This window comes from Macaca mulatta, chromosome 2, assembly GCF_049350105.2.
Source record: "Macaca mulatta isolate MMU2019108-1 chromosome 2, T2T-MMU8v2.0, whole genome shotgun sequence".
In the NCBI taxonomy this organism is placed as follows: domain Eukaryota; kingdom Metazoa; phylum Chordata; class Mammalia; order Primates; family Cercopithecidae; genus Macaca; species Macaca mulatta.
Window position 1 is genome coordinate 176,182,957 of NC_133407.1, and position 22,818 is coordinate 176,205,774.

Sequence of the window (22,818 nt, forward strand, 5' to 3'; positions counted from 1 at the left end):
TTTTCAAGGTTCTTAGCTTCCTTGCATTGCATTAGAATATGCTCCTTTAGCTCAGAGGAGTTTGTTCTTACCCATGTTCTGAAGTCTACTTCTGTCAATTTGTCAAACTCATTCTCTGTCCAGTTTTGTTCCCTTGCTGATAAGGAGTTGTGATCCTTTGGACTAGAAGAGGCTTTCTGGTTTTTGGAATGTTCAGCTTTTTTGTGCTGGTTTTTCCTCATCTTCTTAGATTTATCTACCTTTGATCTTTGATGTTTGTGACCTTCAAATGGGGTTTCTGTGTGAAAATTCTTTTTGGTGATGTTGATGCTATTCCTTTCAGTTTGTTAGTTTTCCTTGTAACAGTCAGGCCCCTCTGCTGCAGGTCTACTGGAGTTTGCTGGAGGTCCACTCCAGACCGTTTGCCTGGGTATCACCAGCAGAGGCTGCAGAACAGCGAAGATTGCTGCCTGTTCCTTCCTCTGGAAGCTTCATCCCAGAGGGGCACCTGCCAGATGCCAGCCAGAGCTCTCCTGTAGGAGGTGTCTGTTGACTTTTGCTGAGAAGTGTCTCCCAGTCAGGAGACATGGGAGTCAGGAACCCACTTGAGGAGGCAGTCTGTCCCTTAGCAGAGCTTGAATGCTGTGCTGGGGGATCCACTGCCTTCTTCAGAGCTGGCAGGCAGGAAAGTTTAAGTCTGCTGAAGCTGCACTCACAACTGCACCTTCCCTCAGGTGCTCTATCCCAGGGAGATGGGAGTTTTATCTATAAGCTCCTGAGTGGGGCTTCTGCCTTTCTTTCAGAGACGCCTTGTCCAGAGAGGAGGAATCTAGAGAGGTAGTCTGGCTACAGCGGCTTTGCCTGGCTGCAGTGTGCTCCACCCAGTTCGAGCTTCCTAGTGGCTTTGTTTACTCTGTGAGGGGAAAACCGCCTACTCAACCCTCGGTAATGGTGGACGCTCTGCCCCCCACCAAGCTGGAGTGTCCCAGGTCGACTTCAGACTGCTGTGCTGACAGCGAGAATTTCAAGTCAGTGGATCTTAGCTTGCTGGGCTCTGTGGGGGTGGGATCCACTGAGCTAGACCACTTGGCTCCCTGGCTTCAGCCCCTTTTCCAGGGGAGTGAACAGTTCTGTCTCACTGGTGTTCCAGGTGCCACTGGGGTATGAAAAAAGAAAACTCCTGCAGCTAGCTTGGTGTCTTCCCTAACAGCTGCCCAGTTTTGTGCTTGAGACCCAGCGCATTGGTGGTGTAGGCTCCTGAGGGAATCTCCTGGTCTGCGTGTTGCAAAGACCATGGGAAAAGCATAGTATCTGGGCTGGAATGCACCATTCCTCATGGTACAGTCCCTCACGGCTTCCCTTGGCTAGGGGAGGGAGTTCCTTGACCCCTTGTGCTTCCTGGGTGAGGCAATGCCCCACCCTGCTTCTGCTCACCCTCTGTGGGCTGCACTCACTGTCTAACCAGTCCCAGTGAAATAAGCCAGGTTCCTCAGTTGGAAATACAGAAATCACCTGCCTTCTGTGTTGATCTTGCTGGGAGTTGCAGACCAGAACTGTTCCTATTTGGCCATCTTGCCATCCCTCCTACTCCCATATTTAAAACAAAAATTGGAAAGGGAAATTCTATATCCCAATTAGTGAGTATCCTGAAATGATTGTTCCAAATTATATTTACGGAAAAACATTATTAATTTGGAATTAATAATGGGGGAATACCAAACTGAAGCTGTCTCATTTTATCCTCTTCCTTGGTCAGTTTGTTTGGATGCATCCCAAATGTATACCTCTGGCTCTGGCTCTCTGGATACACCTTACCTGCCAGACTTCTCCAGATTAATAGTCTGCCTTGCAGTCAACAGATCCAAACTCCAACCACAAATTATCTTCTTCCTGCAATAATATATTACCCCAGTTTATGACAACATCAATCCAGTGAGTCACTGGGCTTCATTTCTGAGACCCTCCTCTTCTTCTCCATCTTCGTTTCTGGTGTGCAACCCTGGGAGCATCTCTCAGAGTATCTTCCACCTATTTCCTTTCTCTGTTCTCACTGTTAATGACCTTGTACCGTCACTGATTACGACTCACCTTGGCCCTAATGATAGTCTCCTGTCCCCTCCTCCAGGCCATCTGAAACATTATGCCAAAATTTCTAGAGTAATTTTGCTAAAATAAAAATTTAATCATATCACTCCAGTAATCAAACATATTTAGTCTCCTTGACTGCAGGATACAGGCCCTTCGGGCTAGAGTTTAAAGTTGCTAGACAGGACACGTAAAGAGGCCTCATTCTGATTACTGTTTGTCTTTTGGCCATATTTCCCTCTATTCCTCCTCATTTGTGAACCCTGAACTCTGTTTATGCAGTGATATTTGCTTTTAGTGATGACTGTGCACCCTCCTCCATCTCTTTGCTTTTAGTCTTGTAGTTACTACAGCCACGTTTGTCATTCCTCCATCACTACCTCCATGTTTGTGTGGCCCTACTAAAAATACCACCTCTGCCAGCAGCCTTCCTAAACAATCAAATCTGGAATCATATTTCCCCCTTGTATGGGAGATATGATGAGCACCCTGCCCTTTCCCCCTAGGCACATCATCTCCAGGAACACAGTTGGGTTTCCAGCCGTGAGCAGTTGCCTGAGGACATTCCTCTTGCACCTGGTACCAGGGCAGCTCACAAGTGCCAGAAATTTTCGTTCCTCAGGAGTAGCCTTTAACCAATGAAGGAAGCAAACTGGAAGATAAATACCTGGGTGTCTTCGCCCCTCAGGCTAACGAAGGCATCTTCTGTTCTGTCCCCAGAGCTCCCCAGCAGCATTGAGCCCCAGTTGCTCACAGCAGGAATCTGTTCCATAACGTACCTTTTGCTATGGGCTGGTCTTACTTCCTCACTCCCCTTTTGGTGCTTTCTATGATCACCTCCCAAATAAACCACTTGTGCGTGCATTCTTGTCTCATGGTTGGCTTCTGGTGGAAGCTAATGTAATACACTGTGCCTGTGCTCTCATAGCAGGCTACTTAGACTTTCCCCTTCCTAACTTCATTTAGCATGGGCAATACTCGTTTGAGAAAAGTCTTCGAGATCAGAAACAGCATCTTTCTCAGCAAGTTTCTTTCAATACCTAGCACAATCTCTTACTTGAAGTAGATGTTCAACAACTAAAAGTTAAGTGTAAGTGCTTCAATGAAGAGGAAAATCTGCATTATGGCACTTAAAAAATTTAAAAAAATTATATACAGTAATTCTATATAGAGCAATGACCACATCATACTTTAGAAGCTCTGCTCTAATGAACAGAACAAATTATCTGTAGCCTCCATATTCCATACTTTTTGTTGTTGTTGTTGTTGAAATCAGATCTTGCTCTGTTGTCCAAGCTGGAGTGCAGTGACGCAGTCATAGCTCTTGCAACCTTGAACTCCTGGTCTCAAGTGATCCTCCTGCCTCAGCCTCCCTAGTACCTGGGACTACAGGTGTGCACCACCAGGCCTAGCTAATTTTTTAATTTTAGTAGTGATGAAGTCTCACTAGGTTGCCCAGGCTGGTGTCAAACTCGTGGCCTCCAGCAGTCCTCCTGCTTCAGCCTCCCAAAGTGTTGGGATTACAGGCATGAGCCACCACGTCCAGCCTTATTCCATAGTTTTTGAGTTACCTGGTATTGAGAGTCACATTTCCATGTACCTGACTTGTTTCACACACTGGCCTCTAAGCTCACGAAAGACAGACCTTTCATCTATGTTTCCTTATAATACTAGCCCCTCGCCTAATGTGTTGCACCCAGTATGTACTCAATTCCAAAAATATGTTTTATTGATTTTTTAAATTTTATTTTATTGAGACAGTGTCTTGCTCCGTTGCCCAGGCTGGCATGCAGTGGCATGATCTCAGTTCACTGCAGCCTCAATCTTCTGGGTTCAAACGATCTTCCTACCTCAACCTCCCAAGTAACTGGGACAACAGGCACACACCACCATACCTGGCTAATATTTATTTATTTATTTATTTATTATTTTTTATGGAGATGAGTTCTCGTTCTGTTGCCCCCACTGGTCTCAAACTCCTGAGCTCATCATGCAATCCTTCTGCCTTGGCCTCCCAAAGTGCTGGTGTTGCAGGTGTGAGCCACTATGCCCAGCCCAAATTATTATTTAATGAAGCCGAGAATTATAAAGCACATGAAGGTGTTTTAAAATTGTTTCTTTTTAAAGAAGTGATTTATTTTGTCACCTGGGCTGGAGTGCAGTGGTGCGATCTTGGCTCACTGCAATCTCAACTTCCTGGGTTCAAGTGATTCTCCTGCCTCAGCCTCTTGAGTAGCTGGGATTACAGGCACGCACCACCACGCTAGGCTAAATTTTTCTATTTGTAGTAGAGAGAGGGTTTCACCATATTGGCCAGGCTTATCTCAAACTCCTGACCTCAAGTGATCCACCGGCCTCAGCCTCCCAAAGTGCTGGGATTACAGGCGTGAGCCACCACATCCGGCCTATACCTGTCATTTTTGTGCCCACTATAGAAAGCTAAACCAACAGAGTTCTATTACTTATACAAATTTTAAGTTGAGAGCATCCAAATTGATGAGGTTTTACTGTACTTATGAAATTAATTGGACAATTGTTGAAATCAAGATCTTGTCAAAAGAGTGTGTGATTCACATTAACCGCCTCTGAATATCCTAATTGTGTAGTCTTCATCGTTTTTGGCCATCATCTCTACTGCAGCATTATTCACATTTAGCTCTCTCTTTTCACCCCAAAGAGGCCCAGATCTTGTAACTTTTCTGCAACCAGAAAATCTAATTCATTGTTAACAGACACAGCTGTGTGTGTTCCCTAGGCTGCTGTAGACATAGCCCTTTAAAAGTTAGCTTAGTTAAAGGAAACAAAATAACACAAAACAATAGAGGTGTGTGTGTGGAAATCAGTGTTGTATGGCCTGGACCTATTCTTATCATTCTTATAAAGTAACTCTTTCTGTGTGTGGTATTTCAGCTTTACTTTAATAATTAGCGAGTCCTGGTAGATCAGAATTTCACTTGGGCCTTGTCCCTTAGAAAATAGTGTTAGAGGTTCCTCTGCAGTGGCATTGGCAGCCAAGAAGGGACAAAGTAGGGGATCAGTCTGTACTCACAAGTAGAGACCTTTACTTCTCGGGATGATCCAAATATCTGCATAATTTTACAATGGAGATAAAAATTGACCAAACACTTTTGAATAGGTTGTGCATATAGATATGGCCAGAGGACTTGTGGATGTAGTTGTTCAGATACAGTTACTCTGCTAAAAGGAATACAAATACAACACAAAGGTACATAAAGAAAAAAATTCTGCAGGAATCTATACTTAGGATTACATCTCTGGCATTTATATTTCTTTATAATATTAGCCCTTTACCTGATGTCTCTCATACAGTATATGCTCAATTCCAAAAATAGTTTTTACTTTTATTTTATTTTGTTGAGACAGTGTCTTGCTATATTGCGCAGGCTGGCATGCAGTGGCATGATCTTGGTTCACTGCAGCTTCAATTTCCTGGGTTCACACGATCCTCCTACCTCACCTTCCAAAGTAGCTGGGACAACAGGCACACACACCATGCCTGGCTGAATTTTTTGTTTTTTGTTTTTTAAATTTAATAGAGATAAGTCCTCACTCTGTTGCCCAGGCTGGTCTCGAACTTCTGAATTCACTCAGATCTCCTGCCTTGGACTCCCAAAGTGCTAGCGTTACAAGTGTGAGCCACTTTTAATGGCTCACACTTTTTAAATGTAGAATAAATGTTAGATTAAATATATTTGACCTCTGCAAAATTTAAATATTATTATTGTTATTATTTGAGAAAGAGTCCCACTCTTTCGCCCAGGCTGGAGTACAGTAGTGCGATCTCAGCTCACTGCAACCTCCACCTTCTGGTATTAAGCAATTCTCCTGCCTTAGCCTCCCAAGTAGCGGGAATTACAGGTGCGCACCACCATGCCTGGCTAATTTTTGCATTTTTAGTAGAGATGGGGTTTCACCATGTTAGCCAGGCTGGTCTCCAACTCCTGACCTCAAGTGATCCTCCCACCTCAGCCTCCCAAAGTGCTGGGATTACAGATATGAGCTACCACACCGGCCTAAAATTATGATTAAAGAACAATAAAACACATGGTTAGGGAGTAGCAGTTTATTTTAATTATGTTCCCTTTTGAAAAACATCTGACAAATATTGCAACTAGCAATAAGGTTCCCAGACAGAAGAGATTTCCCAACAAGGAGAGGTCTATAATACAGATCTTACATTGTTAACCTCAGGATTGGCTACAAACATATTGCCTGATACAAAATGAAAATGCAGAACTCCTTGTTCAAAATGTATTAAGAATTTTTTAGCAGAGTAGAGCATTATTAAACCGAGTAGGGATGTGGGGGGCGGGTGGGGCACTTGGGGACTGTGTTACTGTTGTTACTATACAAGTCCTACACTTGTAAAACCAGTCCTGGTTATCCTCCAGTTACTGAGATCCTTCTCCACAAGATTTTGTTCTTAGTGTTTCTTGATTAAATGAGGTATCCCTAGACACACATGAGAAATCTAGATTATGACTGAGTCTATAGAGGTGCTATGTAAACATGATTCTGTGATTTTTTTTCTTATTATTCTGTGATTTCTTAATATACTAGAACCTTTATCTATCCCACAGTGGAAGACATCATAGATTTTTTGGGTGGGGCTGGCTCTTAATAGAACTTCAATAATTAGGGCCAGGTGTGGTGGTTCATGCCTATAATCCCAGTACTCTGGGAGGCCAAGGCGGGTGAATCACTTGAACCCAGGAGTTCAAGACCAGCCTGAGCAACATGGGGAAACCCTGTCTCTACCAAAAATATAAAACAATTGGCTGGGCTTTGTGGTTTGCATCTGTGGTCCCAGCTACTTGGGAAGCTGAGGTGGAAGGATCGCTTGAGCCCAGGAGGTTGAGGCTGCAATGAGCCGAGACTGTGCCATTGCACTCTAGCCTGGGTGACAGAGCAAGACCCTGACTCAAAAAAAAAAAAAAAAAAAAAAGAACCTCAATAATTCATGCTAGAAGTATATGCTTGCATTCCTTCCCACTTGATTGTCAGTTGTTAAAAGCCAAGACCCCAGTCTTGGGATCCTCAGCTTTTATGCAGTCATCTACCCCCACATAGTTTGGAATGAGGGAGAAATGGCAAAGGCACTTGCATGATTATTTCACTATGGCCTTTCTCACAAATTCCTCCCTGATCTCTGTCCCTTGCTGAAACAGAATCTGTGTACTCCTTTTCCTTCTGGGCCGCCTTCCAGGCAGGTGGAAGTCATCTCCTCGAGGCCTTTTCTCCTCCTTCCCAAACCACCGCTCCAGGCAATAGAGGGATGAGAATGGATCTTCCTGAACCAGAGAACTTGGTGTTTACTCCTGCTGCCCCACACTCTATTCCTCCTTATCTTGGAGGCCCAGCAGTATCCTTGAGTTTATCTTTGACTTGTATGACTTTGTTCTCCCTAAGAATGGAGTCAGGGGATAGAAACATTTCAGTTCTCTCTTGAAATTAGAATAAAGATGCAGAGGGCATGAGACCCACTTCTTCCGTAGATTCAGTTTTGATTGCTTAATCAGGTGAGTTTTATGTGTCTACTAAATCACAAATAATTTGAGAACAGCATGTGTTAGTAATCCTGAAAAATCCCAGGAACGGTTCTATAGGAGTGCCTCCAAATATGATTGGAATTCTTTGCTCATAGACAGTGTATTTCTTCCAAGTCTAAAAAAAAACATGTGCTGTGTGAATTGATTTTATTGTATTTTTTCTAATTAGTCTTTAAAAGACTTGGCTGTTTTGCTTATTGGTGAGCTCCCATGACAAACCAGGGCATTTGATTGAATTGTATACCAACTTATGACCCTGAGCAAAGCAAACTTCCAAACAGATTGTGATTCTTGTTATCAAAGCAGTTATGAAAAAAAAGTTGTAGAAAAGGCATTTTTCAGGCAATTTAAAAATTAATGTCTAGTAAATGAGAATAATCCTATCTATCCTTTTATTTATTTCAGAAGAAGAATTTCAGAGGTTTTAAGGAATTTTTAAAATGGGAAATTTAATAAGGAAATGGCATTATTTCTACTACTACTATTACTATTGTAAATATATTTAAGTATTATTTAATACTTAAGTAATTTTAAGTAATATATTTAAGTATTATTAGTTTTTAGAATTCGTGACCTCTTATGGCCAAATTGGTTTTTAATAAGCTAGAATTTAGTAATAGAATTTTTCCATTGAATTAGGTTTTAATAGAACCTAAGTTATTATTTAATGGATAATTTCTACTTGGAAATTGGTACGACATACTGAGTATACATTAGATGTGCTGAAGGGGCTATATGTCAAAATTACCTGTTTTATAGATACACCGAACACAATTTTCAATCTGTTATTAGTAGAATAATAATACTGGTCTCCTTCATAGGATTTGTGGATCTTACTAAATAGATCTAAATTCAAATATGTTTCTTATGGCTTCATTGGACTATAATTAAACATACGATAAACTGTGCATGTTTAAAGCATATGATGTGATGCATTTTGATACCCTTGAAAGCATCTCCATCATCAAGGTAATGAATATATCCGTCACCCTCAAAAGTTTCCTTCTGCTTGTTCATCATCCCTTCCTTCCTACCTCTTTGCAGGGTGCCCTTCCCCCCACTCCCTCTGCAGTCACCGATCTGCTTGGTTTTCATCACTATTGAGTAGTTAACGTTTTCTAGTCTTTTTTTGTTCTGTTTTGTTCTGGCCTCTTTCACTCACCATAATTATTTTGAGATTCTTTCCTGTTGTTGGGTTTTGTTTTCCATAGTTTGGTTCATTTTTATTGCTGAGTCGAATTCTGTTGTATGGATACATCATTTTCTGTTTATTCACCGTCAAACGTTTTGTATGTATTTATTCTTTTCTTCTCTAAGCTAAACTTCATCTTCACTTCAATTCTGCCTCCCGAAGGCTTCATGATATCACAGGAGTTTTGTTGTCAGCCCATCACATCTGCATCCAAATCACAGCCATATCTCTTGTGAATGTGTGAATGCGGCCTTTGCAGGTTTCTTCTCTGGGCTGCAGTGTCCTTATCTGAAAAATGAGCATAGTAATATGTACCTCTTAGGACTGTTGTAAGGGTTAAATATGTAAAGCATATAGAACAAAACTTGGCACAGTAAGTGCTATCTGGTTGGTAGTTATTATTACCATTGTTAATTGCATATGATATGTTTGGTAGAACTTCCAGTCCATAATAAACTCTCAACAAATGTTAGCTATTATTATTAATTGTACTAATATCACTATAGGACATAACAACTCTTCATTTCTTTCCTTCCTTCCTTCCTCGCCCCTCTTATGTTTTCAGTCTCTTCACTGTTTTTGTTACTAGTTGTCCCCGTGTTACCTGATCAGGCAAAATAAAGGAGGGCAGTGATTCCCAAAGTATGATCCCAGAACCAGCAACATTAGCACCGATTTGGGAACTTAATAGAAATGCAAATTCTCAGGCCCCACCCCAGACCTACTGAATCAGAAACTCTGGGGGGTGGGGCCATGGTCTGTGTTTTAACAAGCCTGCCAGGTGATTCTGATATAGCTAAGTTTGAAAACTAGTGCAGTCAGGTAATCGCCAGGCTGGTGCCGGAGTTAATGCAGGCTCAGTTCACATCAACCTTCTTGTTAGGAAAAGCACACTGTTGACTAATTGAGCTTAATATCAACTAAAACCCCTAAGTCCTTTTCACACATGTTGCTGCTAATCCCCATATTCCCCATCTAGCACTTGTACAGGATTCTTTTTGGACTGAAGTATAAGTCTTTACATTTATCCCTATTAAACTTAATCTTGTTAGATTCGGCCCATCGCTTCAGTCATGTTTGGGGAAATTTTAGTTCAGCTGGAATGAACCATGACAAAAAAGCAGGGCCCAGAGACCAAGGAGGAATGTTACAAGGACAACATCCTTTTATATATTGGCCAAATACTGGCCAACGAGATACTGACTATGGTGGGCTTCTAATTAAACACTTGAGACCCTGAGGGGATGTGGTAATTTGATTTCAGTTTAATTCAACTAACATTTATTGGGCACCTACCAAGTTCCTGGCTGTGAACAAGGTACCAGAGGGGGTGCTAAACAGCTCACTCTTTAATGTCAGATATTAATGTCTACTATCTGACATTAGTAGTAGAGACAAGTAGAGATGAAGGGGTTTTTGATTTTGGTTTTATAGCAGGCACATTGTAGCCCAATATGCCAAATACTCACAAGTCCCTTAAGGAAGAGAACTATTTTTTGAGTGCCAGATCCTTCACCATATGCTTTGTTGACACTTTCATATTTAATTTTCAGACCAATCCAATGACATAGGAATGATTGCCCCATATAAATTTGAGGAAACATAGATTCAGAGGTTAATGCATTTCTTCAAGGTCCCACAGGTAGTTAGTGATAGAGCCAGAGGAAGCCCCGAATCTATATGGATTTAAAGAACATACTGCATATAAGCTTTCTCCTTGTGATCAAGAAAATTAAGGTCTTTAAATATCAAAACCACTAGTAGCTTAAAGTCCAACCATAAACTATTAATGCTTTTGGACTGATTTATAATAGTTAGGTTTAAAATCCTAAAAACATTAAAATAGTGTTACATTACCTACCCCTATATATACTGAATAGTGCATTTAACTGGGCTCACAGTCCTAATTAAAAAAAAAAAACAACAACAGAAAAAAACTTATGTTTGGGTCAGGCGCGATAGCTCATGCCTGTAATCCTAGCACTCTGGGAGGCCGAGGTGGGCGGATCACTTGAGGTCAGGAGTTTGAGACCAGCCTTGCCAACATGGTGAAACCCTGTCTCTACTAAAAATACAAAAATTACCTGGTCATGGTGACGCATGTCTGTTATCCCAGCTACTCAGGAGACTGAGGCAGGAGAATCACTTGAACCAGGGAGGCGGAGGTTGCAGTGAGCCAAGATCGCGGCATTGCACTCCAGCCTACGGGACAGAGTGAGACTCTGTTTCAAAAAAAAAACAAGTTATGTTTGGTTTTGTTCTTATTTGCCTCTTTTAGAGTGTTAGCCACATATTTTAATCCATCTATATCACAATATTAATATTATATCAATATACAATATTAACACAGTATTATTAATACTGTAACTCCAAGTTGTTACCTGTAGCAGCCAAAGCTTTGGAAAATACATAATTTCCTCCTCTAGGGGGCAAAACTAATCAATTCTATTCTAGCAGGTAATAGCTGTGATATTTTACTGATACATAATGTGCATTTTAGTAAAGTATCTTGTAGTATAATGGAAAGACACTGGACTTGGAGTCTGAAGATAAAAAATATGCTTCCCCTTACTAGCTATATCACCCTGGGTAAAAAAATTTAACTTATATAAACCTCAGTTTTTAGATCTCTAAAATGGGATGATAATGTTCATGGAGTTGTGAAAATTAACTGAAATAGTATTTATGAAGTTTCTCTGTGGTCTGGTAATGTTTTACAAATATAAGGTTTTTTTAAACTTATCCATTTTACAAGCTGCCAAAATGTGAAATATTTTGGATGCTTCTGCCATCTACACATCTACCTAATTCGTAGAGTAGAATTTGAGATTTTTGAACTTCTCTGAAAACGCATCCATTCTTCCATAGTTTCTTTTTAGCAGTAGAGTTTCCTGTAGAGTTACATACAAACAGTGGAATAGAACTGATATTAAAATTCTAGATTCCGTTTGTTAACTTGCATTTCAAAGATAAATTCTGTTTAACGAGCATTAATATTGTCAACACTACTGGCATCATCATTATAAAAAGATTCCCACTGGGCGCCAGCATGCCTGATGCCATGTGCTATGGTTATATAAAGTGAGTTAAGCTTAAGAAGCCTAGCTCTTCAGGACTTTATAATATGGGCAGACTTTATATGAATAGGGGAAAAAGTAAAGATATGCATTTGAATGCCTGGATTTAAACCCCTGCTGCATCCCTTATTAGGTGTATGACACCTAGGCAAATGACAATCTCTTAAATTTCAATTTATTAATCTTTAAAATTGGGATAACAGTAACTACCAGATTGAGATGTTGTGAGAATTAAATGCTATATTATGGGTAGAGTGCTTAGTACAATAGCAGTATTTAATGCACAGTCAGTATCAGATATTATCTGAGCTAAGAACTCTATACTGCAATATCAAACTCCTAAACTTTTCTTCTTTTTTTTTATGTTACTTTAAGTTCTAGGGTACATGTGCACAACATGCAGGTTTGTTACATATGTATACCTGTGCCATGTTGGTGTGCTGCACCTGTTAACTCATCATTTACATTAGGAATATGTCCTAATGCTATCCCTCCCCCGTCCCCCGATCCCCCAGCAGGCTCCGGTGTGTGATGATCCCCACCCTGTGTCCATGTGTTCTCATTGTTCAATTCCCACCTATGAGTGAGAGCATGCAGTGTTTGGTTTTCTATCCTTGCGATAGTTTGCTCAGAATGATGGTTTCCAGCTTCATCCATGTCCATATAAAGGACATGAACTCATCCTTTTTTATGGCTGCATAATATTCCTTGGTGTATATGTGCCACATTTTCTTAATCCAGTCTATTATTGATTGGCATTTGGGTTGGTTCCAAGTCTTTGCTGTTGTGAATAGTACCGCGATAAACATATGTGTGCATGTGTCTTTATAGCAGCATGATTTATAATCCTTTGGGTATATACCCAGTAATGGGATTGCTGGGTCAAATGTTATTTCTGGTTCTAGATCCTTGAGGAATCGCCACACTGTCTTCCACAATGGTTGAACTAGTTTATAGTCCCAGCAACAGTGTAAAAGCATTCCTGTTTCTCCACATCCTCTCCAGCACCTATTGTTTCCTGACTTTTTAATGATCGCCATTCTAACTGGTGTGAGATGGTATATCATTGTGGTTTTGATTTGCATTTCTCTGATGGCTAGTGATGATGAGCATTTTTTCATGTATCTGCTGGCTGCATAAATGTCTTCTTTTGAGAAGTGTCTGTTCATATCCTTGGCCACTTTTTGATGGAGTTGTTGGATTTTTTCTTGTCAATTTGTTTCAAACTCCTAAACTTTACATCTTTCTTTTCTGGTCATCATACCATGCAAAAATGAGGTTACTCTGATAATAATGAATAAATGCGAAGCCTGGAAATTATTGTCAATCACCTGCATTGCTTCATGAACCCCCTGGAATCACAGAGTCTTAGAGTAGGAACCCCAGACTTTGAAAGTCATTTAGACCAATGACCTTATTTTGCATATGGGGAAACTGAGATCCACTCAGGTTAAGTGTCCTATCCAAGGCTATAGAGACAGTTCGTGATGAAGCTGGACTAAAATCTGGGCTCTACACTCAAAGTGTGTCACTCTCCCTCCTCCATACTGTCTCCCTAGACAGCCTGGTCATTTTAATCCCTTCTGATATTTGCCTTGCCAATAGGACCACGCTGTTCTGGCCTGCTGCCAATTTAGGCTGTCCAATTCCAGTTAAGTCTTCATGGTTAATCTTGTTATTCATCTCCTCTTTTTTTCCTAGCATGTAAGTTTCACAACGTATTTAGTAGGGGGAAAACCCCAAAACCTGCCTTTGTTTTCCAAATAAAACCTTATTTGTGTCAAAAAAAAATGAAATCAATAAAAGCTTCCTTGTTTGGATAGGGATGGGTTGTGAGTCCACAGGCCCATAGACTCAGCTCAGACCCTTCGTTCCCATTCCCTCTAAAGTGGTCCCTGAGGGAGTTCCACTGAACTCTCAGGGCTTCTCTTAGCAACACAATTTAAAAGTTACTATCTCACATGTACATTTAACAATGGTTATTCCTGGGGACTCTCAACTTGTCAGGAGCGTCTCAGGCCACTTTCATATGTGTGATCCTGTTTAGCATTTCTGTATTTTTTAATATGCTAAACAGGATTACACATATTATGACATATTTTAAATGTTTCCACTCAATAGATTAACATTTTAAATTCAGATACAAAATTGATGATAGCAGGTGTGACCTTTTGATATAACACCAGAAGTTGAACTTTGAGATACTTCCACTTCCATCTTCAACTTGGCATTGGCCCTTAATTTTCTTAACTTGGCCTGTTCCTCGATTCTCAAGATCCAACTCAACCATCATTTAATGGGTGTCCACTATGTGTTAAGTTCCCCACTAGGTACTTTTTCAAAGATGAAAAAGATATAATCTTTGCTCTTCAAGCAAGTAGCACATTAATGAGGGCAACAGCTCCAAAGTGTTCCCTATGGAACTGTGTCGTTTCATGCCTTTGAGCAGTTCCTGGCCCCTGACTTGTGTTAATAGCAGTGGAGGTGACACAGTGCCAGTTCAGGGCCCCCTTTAAGAGGACTGACAGCTTCTGATTCCTTCCTTTTGGAACGCTCTTATTTTGGAACCCTGAGCAGCTGTATAGGAAGTTGAGCTGCTTTAGTGGAGGGACCACATGGAGAGACATCATGAAGAGAAAGAAGCCCAGCTTTCCCAACACCAACATCCCAGCTTGAGCCCAATCCTCCAGCTATCTCAGCCAAAGTTCTAGACGTATGTGTGAACTGTCTTACATGCTCCATCTTTGTTGAGCCCTCAAGTTGACTGTAGCTCCCGCTGATGTCACGTGGAGCAGAAGAACCACATAGCAGATCTCAGTCAACCCATGGAATTTTGAGATACTAATAATTTAGTTATTACTTAAGTCATTATGTTTTGGAATGATTTGTTACATAGCAATAGGTAACTGAAGCAGATGGAGAAAAAAATAATGATGCCATGTGGTAAGTGCTACCATTAAGGTATGTACAAACTGAAGTGTTAGCATTGACAAAGCCCTGACTAGAGAGTAATTGGCTAGGGACTAGAAGTATGCCAGGATTCATGGAGGAGCTGGCATAATGAGCTGAAGCCTGAGGAATGAGTCAAATGTCATCAGGCAAAGAAAGTAGCATATATAAAAAAGCCTAGGAGAACATGTTAACAATACATATTCAGTATGTAGTTCAGTGTCAGCTGGGAGATAAAGCATCACAAAGGTATACTAGAGCCAACTATAAAGGCCTTTTCTTATCAGGCTAATATTAACCTGCAGGCAGTGGAAAGCCAATGGAAGGTCTTAGGCACTGCTACGAAATGAGCAGTTATCACATCTGTTATCTTAGGCTTCCTTCTCCTTAGCCATTTTACGCTATGGATCACTTCCTCTTCCCCTTTTCGCTTCTTCTGTGACTTTATCTAGGTTTTCCTCCTGCTGATCTAATAGGTGCTTCTTTTTTGGCTTCATTGGTTCCACTTAGTTTTCTACTGGAATTTCTCAAATTTCTGTCTTTGATTCTGTACTCATCTTTCCCAATATTCTCTTTTGGCTGCAACTGAGACTCCTTGGCAGAAGATTCGAAATCTCTGTCTTTAGACTGGCCTTGCTTTCTAAATGCCATATTATCTCAGACAAGTAAAACCTAATTCAGTCCTCCTCCCCTCCCCACTTCCCCCCTGTTTTTCTTTTTTTAAAAAGACTTAATCCCAAATGTAATAGTAGCCACTTTTCCCCTAGAAAATCCAGCCCCTTCTCTTCATTTTCCCATTTTTCTGTCATTTCTTTCTATCACCCAGGCTTACAACTTCAGAATCACATCTTTAATTCCCAGCTTTCTCACATACTTAACTGTCACTTAAGTTCAATTGTTCCTCCTTTATACTGTCTTTCACATTTTTTTGGTTTATTGCTTTCTTTATAGTTTCCTTAAAATTAATGCTGATCTTGCCAATCTCCTGCTATATTATTTTTTCAAGGCCATTGAGTCTGTAGTTGAAAAACTGGTCCTTCCACAATCTGGTCCATAAGTGTCTTATTTTTCCACACTCTTCTTCTTGAACTCATCTGTACATAGTATAGCTTGTAAAGGGCCTTGATGTCAAGTTGATTTTAGGACCCTGACGCTGTGTTGTATATTCTGTGCGTAACACTATTTTTTATCTTGCCAAATAGGGAAGTAAGTTTAGCTAAATAAATATGAAGTTTTCTTGATAGGAAAGCGTGGGGAACAAGAGGAAACATGTTTCCTTTTTTTTTAGGGCATTAGAGAAAGCTAACCAAGGAATAGAAGATAGATGCCTCGGTGCTGAGGATCAAATGTTTTTCATGGGTTGGCTAGAAGGAATCATTCGGAAGGCTTACTAAAAGCACAGATAGCCAGGCCCTACAGCATAGCAGTGGATCTAAAACTTGGCTACATGTTAGAATCACCTGTGGTGGGTGGATGGTAGGGAAGAGGCGAGAGATGCTTTAGAAAAATACTGATGCCTAGCTCCCCTCACAAGTAAGTCTGATTTAATTGGTTTTGACTGTAACCTGGGCAACAGAATTTTTTAAAGCTCCCCAGGTGATTTATAATGTACAGCCAAAGTTGAGAACATGACCCTAGAGATTCTGTTTCACTATGTCTGGGATGGGGACAGTGAATAAATGTCCCCATGTGATTCTGAGAGCCACCTTGCCACAGGAAGAAGCATTTGTTTCCCTGGATATTTCTGAAAAAGGATTCAATAAATGCCTAAGGCAGGCACAGAATGGAGTTGTTCTTATAGATGGGGTAACAGGCTGACTTCTGAATGGAAGCTAGTGAATATGTCCAGCTCATCCTCACACCCTCCTCTCACAATGAGATTACCCATCACTCTTCAGTTCTCTCCTCCCAGAAACCAAACTGACTTGGTTTTATCACTTTTTCTGCTTCAGCCAAACTGCCCTGTTTGTTGTCCTCTATGAATTTTCACTTTCATTGTATCTTTCTTTTCCTACTACTTAGCTACTTATGTCAAAACCTTACCCACCCTTAATGCTCAGCATAAATCCCACCATGGTAGTGAAAACTTCAGACACATACTGAAGTACTGGGGATTAGAACTGCAACATATTAACTTGGGTGGAGGAACACAATTCAGCCTATGTTCATACCTTATGTGACAGGTGAGAATATAAATTGTAGCACACTGAAAACAAAGAAATACCTAGTTAGGGCTACACATGTGTTTATTATCATGCCAGTAATTTTGCTTTGAATGATAATTTCATACATATGACTCAGGAGGCAAGAAAGTATAAGTAATTATGAACTTAATTTTAATTAATTTTATTGATACTACTTATAACAGTTTTTGACTCATAATTGCCCATATGAGAGTTCAAGCAGTAGATATGGCTGAAGCTAAAATGGAGGAACATAAATGGCTTTAGGATATAGTTGAAAAAGGGTGGGATTTGGAGGGCGACTTTGGGTATATCACGACTTTTCTGAGCCTTTGTCCCATCACCTGTAAAAGGGAATGTTAGCTGTGTAATCAGTGAAGGTGGCATGAGCAAATGAATATGAAAATTTAAAACACTATTTAAAACACAAAATTTAAAACACTATTCAAATACTTTTATTATTATTGTGATGAGTGAGAAATTTGAAGAGAAGCCTCCAGAACTGTTCATTCCCCACAAAATAAGAGGTTCAGAGAAACTGAGACTAGAATGCTGCGAATAAAATCTAGCTGTCTTCTGTTGCTTGACTTTACCTAAAATCTTCTCATTGGTGTATATATTTTTTCTGAATATATTACACAGAAGAACCTTTATCACTGAAAATCCATATGATTACTAGCAATGAGTTTCAATGTTAATGAAGTGCTATTTGCATAGTATATAGGACCTGTCCTATTTTTTTATTACTTACAATATGGATAACATTTAGGAGTTGTTCTCAAGGTATTAACAGCTATTGGGTAAAAAGTCAGATTTCAAAACTAGAATGAGATAACGAGGTCTTTTCCTGATGCACTGATATTAAAGGGCTCCTATATATATGTGTGTGTGTATATATATGTGTGTATATATGTGTACATATGTGTGTGTGTGTGTATATATATATATATATATTTTTTTTTTTTTTTTTGAGACAAAATCTCACTCTGTCACCCAGGCTGGAGTATAGTGGAGTGATCTTGGCTCACTGCAACCTCAGTATCCCAGGTTCAACTGATTCTCTGACCTCAGCCTCCCAAGTAGCTGGGATTACAGGCAAAAGCCACCATGCCCAGCTAAGTTTTTGTATTTTTAGTAGAGACGGAGTTTCGCCATGTTGGCCAGGCTGGTCTTGAACTCCTGACCTCAAGTGATCTGCCCACTTGGGCCTCCCAAAGTGCTGGGATTACAGGTGTGAGCCACCACACCCGGCCAATATTTTTGGAATAATGAATTTTAAAAGTTGCACATGGTTTTAAGCCACTTGCTACTTGGCCTCCTCTGACAAGTCAGGGTGGCAAATCAGTCTTGGGCCCTGGGCCAGTGTCGTTGGCAGCCAGTTGAGATGATGGAGTTGGGGGCCAGAAGTCAGAGTCAGGAAGCCTCTTAATACCTGCAGGATGCCTCCTCTCTGTCTCCTTTCTTCCCTATGCTACTGATTTGAGGGTACTATTTTGCTGTTTGTACTTGGGTCAAAATTGCTACTTACGGCTTTGAAAGACATAGAAAAGGATCAATAACTATGAAATTAATGTTTAATGTCAGCCTGCTCACAGCTCCTTGATTTTCTGATGTGTGTCTAAATTACTGTTGTAGGCAATAAATATAGTATGAAGTTTGAATCCCCATTGTGCCTATGGCATATTAAATAAATAGCTTATGTATTTGCAATCCTTTCTTCTGATCCTACTTACCAGTCAACAACTCACTATCTTGTCCAGCATTCCCTCTTGTTCATACTTGTATATGGAGTATCTACCATAACCCCAATACTTAGTGAGTAGCTATTTCAGTGAAAAGGATAATAAGTAGGGTTGCTAAGGCCCATATGGTTCAAGTGAATCATATTAAAACAAAACAAGACCCACTGGAAATTATCGTTAAGTTTGCTGCTACAGTTCTTATAGTCATCACACTTGTCAATAACTCCAGAGCCATGGAGAATAGGTAAGTAGCTAAGCAGCTCCTGAAAGGTGGGAAGGTAATGTTGTGTCTCTTATTTTTGGTGTTGCATAATTTATTTATTCTTGTAAAGGTTGGAAGGGCAAATGTAAGGAAATAGAAATTAAATGCAGGATGTTCTCACTCATAGGTGGGAATTGAACAATGAGATCACTTGGACACAGGAAGGGGAACATCACACATCGGGGCCTATTGTGGGGATGGGGGAGCAGGGAGGGATAGCATTAGGAGATATACTTAATGTAAATGACGAGTTAATGGGTGCAGCACACTAACATGGCACATGTATACATATGTAACAAACCTGCATGTTGTGCACGTGTACCCTAGAACTTAAAGTATAATAATAATAATAATAATAATAATAAAGAAATTAAAAGCAGGAGACTAGGCCAGACCACAGCCCCTCCATGTCCCAGGCTACCTAGCTGGAAGATGAGGCACAAAGTGACACAAAGGTTGAGAGGATGACTTCTTTAACTAATGTCAAGGATCATGAAATTGCAACTAGCCTAGGAAACATCTGGGATCTTCTTCAGAATTAAGGACCAGTGTTGTTGTCGTTGCTTTTTCAGGAGAGTATGGAAATGAAGCATCCTTGCGACAGAAGGTGGGGTTGTTAGAGTGGTGATGGCAGCCAGAGAAGCAATCCTCATGACCTTTATGGAGCAGAGAAAACAGCTGGACAGCTGATATTTTCATCAGCTATGTCTTTGCCCAGCTGCACAGATGGGCACTTAAATTATATAATAAATCACAGGCATTCCAATGTACCCATCAAACCCTGTCAGTCATATAGCTTAAAACCTTTAGAATCACAAGATATTGGAGGATGTTTGTCACAATTGGGACAGTTTGGTTTTTAATATAATATTCTACCTATTGTGGTAGCAAAAGAAATCTATTGGATAAGGAGAGGTAATACTTGTGGTCAACTCCATGTTATACCTCCAATTCTTTCTCTCTGCTGAAGATCCCATTTGGCTTCTTAGAGAATAAGCTTCCTCAACTATGAATGATAATTGTTACTATCTAGCCTCAGTGTCTCTTCTAGGGTAAAAGTGAAATTGAGTTTTATAAAATAAAAAAAGTAGTAGTATTTTTATTTCTTATGATTATAAAGGATTTAACTTCATCAGTATTCAAGTGGTCTTGTATCATTCACGGATGACTCAATAGCAACGTGTCTACAAATTATTCAAGCTCTTTCCATGACTCATGCCATGTATTATAACAAAGTAAGTTTTCCCTCTCTCCTGAAAAAAAAGGCCTATTTTTTTATATGAAAAGGGGTAGACATTTGGAAACTTTTAAGAAAGAGATTTTATTAATAATATAAATGGTTGTTAACATTTTAAAAGTGAATTAAAAGCTTGTCACCAGGATACAACTAAGATTCTAGAAGCCATAGACTTCCATTTGGTGGAACATGAGTATCAATATTATAAAGATTTTATAATGACTCCTTCAGAAATGTTAGCATGGAGGTGCATGTACCCAGGTGGAGGGAATCTGGTCTATGGTCTGTGTAAGTGCTGCTATAACAAAATACCACAGGCTGGGTAACTTATAAAAAACAGAAATGTGTTTCTCACAGTGCTAAAGGCTAAGTCAAAGATCAAGGAGCCAGCAGGTTTGGTTGTGTGGTGAGGGCTGCTCTCTATTTCCAGGATGGTGCCATACTGTTCCATCTTCCAGAGTGGAAGAACCTTCACGTGGTGGGAGGCAGAAGGGCAAGCAAGCTGAATGCTGTGTGAAAACCTCTTGTATTTCATTTGATTTTTATTTTTTTTAGTTTTTATGAGACAGAGTCTTGCTCTGTGGTCTAGGCTGGAGTGCAGTGGCACAATCTTGGCTCACTGCAACCTCTGCCTCCCAGGTTCAAGCGATTTGCATGTCTTAGCCTCCTGAGTAGCTGGGACTCCAGGCACGCACCACCATGCCTGGCTAATTTTTATATTTTTAGTAGAGATGGGGTTTCACCATGTTGGCTAGGCTTGTCTGGAACTCCTGACCTCAAGCAATCCACCCGCCTCCGCCTCCCAAAGTACTGGGATTACAGGCTCAAGCCACTGTGCCTGACCTGAAAACCACTTTTATAAGGGCCTTAGTCCCATTCACAAGAGAGAAGCCCTCATGACCTAATCACCTCTTAAAGGCCCTGCCTCCCAATCGCATTGTGACATCTGAATTTTGTCGGAATACATTCAAATCATAGCAGGAGCCTACTGTCATTCAGAATGATCTGAAAGTCAGCATTGTTCCTGAAATAAGTCAGGAAGCATACTATACATTTAATAGCATGCTGAATAACTAAGACCCATATTCTTGAGTAACCTGGGATGACTGAGCCATTTCCAGCCTATACTCTCCTTGCTCTTCCCACTTTTCACAAGAAGTGATGGTAACTACTGCTCTATAAGGTCAGAGGCCCAACTTTGTCTGAGATATCTATTAGTGTCTGCTTCTACCCAGCTGGTTCTGGGGAGTCTTTGGGCTGGGAGTGGAGGGGAACCCAGGATGTGGAAACTCCTTAAAATTCATACCTGACGGGTTCCGTGGGTAGCACACTGGCCTTAGATACTCAGCAAGAAAAAAAAAAAAACAACAACAAAGTTTTTCAACTAACTATATTAAACTCTGTGGCCCTCCACTCCTTAGGAAAAAACTAACATTATTATTTTTTTTTCTGACATATCATTTTTACATTTGGAAAATTTTGAAGATAAAAAATTATATATTTTATCATTCAGAGATAACAACTTTTAATGTTTGGGGAAATTAAACATATATGCACTTATATGTCATTCATATGTATACAACTTTGAAGGAATACACATTTGAATGATTTGCCCTTCAAATTTGAATATAAATCTGAGCAGATATGTTTTACTCATTTATTTGTGAAACATCTTCAAGCCACTAAGTGCGGAAGTCCTAACTATCACTCTTGAGCTGTCTCTACCTACCTGGCCAATTCATCTCTCCTCTCTTCGGGCCAATTTCCCAAGAATACTAGGGATATACTTATTTGGTGCAGAGGATGGGTTGATGGCCAGGGCCATTCCTGCTCCCAGTGCAGGGTATAAAGGGATCAGTAATGACTAATCAACTCCGGATTGCTATTGCTCCTGGCTGGTACCTAGTGTCACTGTTGAAGACTGTGCCCAAAGGCCAACAGATGCTTGTCTATTCTGTGTCATGCATTTGTTGGTCTGAATGCCTGTCAGCACACAAATGGGGCCCTGAACTTGCGCTTTGAAATTATAGCTCTTAGTTTGCATGCAGATATTCTGTCATTATTCACTACAGCAAAACTTTCTGTATATCACTATGTCGTCATGGCTAGCCTTAGTCACACACCATTGAGACTTTTAACAGTGCAGCCTGGGAAGTGTGTGACTCTGGCTAGCCTTAGTCACACACTATTGAGACTCTACAGTGCAGCCTAGACTTGCCCATTCTTCAAAGTTATTTCAGGGACTTCCTTGACAGTTTTAGCCACTGAGCCTGGGGCAGTACCACTCTGTCCACCCTCCTAAGTCTACTTAACTCTGAGTCTCAAGAAGCAGAGTCAATAAGTGCATCCCTTTGCCACAGAGGCCTGGATTCCTTTGGCAAATGAATCCATGGCCTTATAAGAACAAGTTCTCTTTGTAAAATAATGAAGCAGATTGTGTTAAAACACTTTTAAGAAGCCAGTATTATGTCTACTTTTAAAACTGTGTATCTTAGTTATTTATAGAACTAGGAATTTCCTTTCAAATAATTCATCTCTGAAC

The 22,818-nt window shown here is 40.3% G+C and overlaps 1 long non-coding RNA gene across 1 annotated transcript in view; it reads right to left on the minus strand.

Moving 5' to 3' along the window:
• Positions 1-6,136: 6,136 nt before the first annotated feature.
• Positions 6,137-22,818, minus strand: part of LOC144339423 (uncharacterized) — a 34,855-nt gene continuing 18,173 nt past the window's right edge. Inside the window, exons 2-3 of the long non-coding RNA XR_013414414.1 lie at positions 10,911-11,028; positions 6,137-9,114 (exon numbers count right to left, since the gene is read on the minus strand). This is a non-coding gene — a long non-coding RNA (uncharacterized LOC144339423). The remainder of the gene's footprint in view (positions 9,115-10,910; positions 11,029-22,818) is intronic.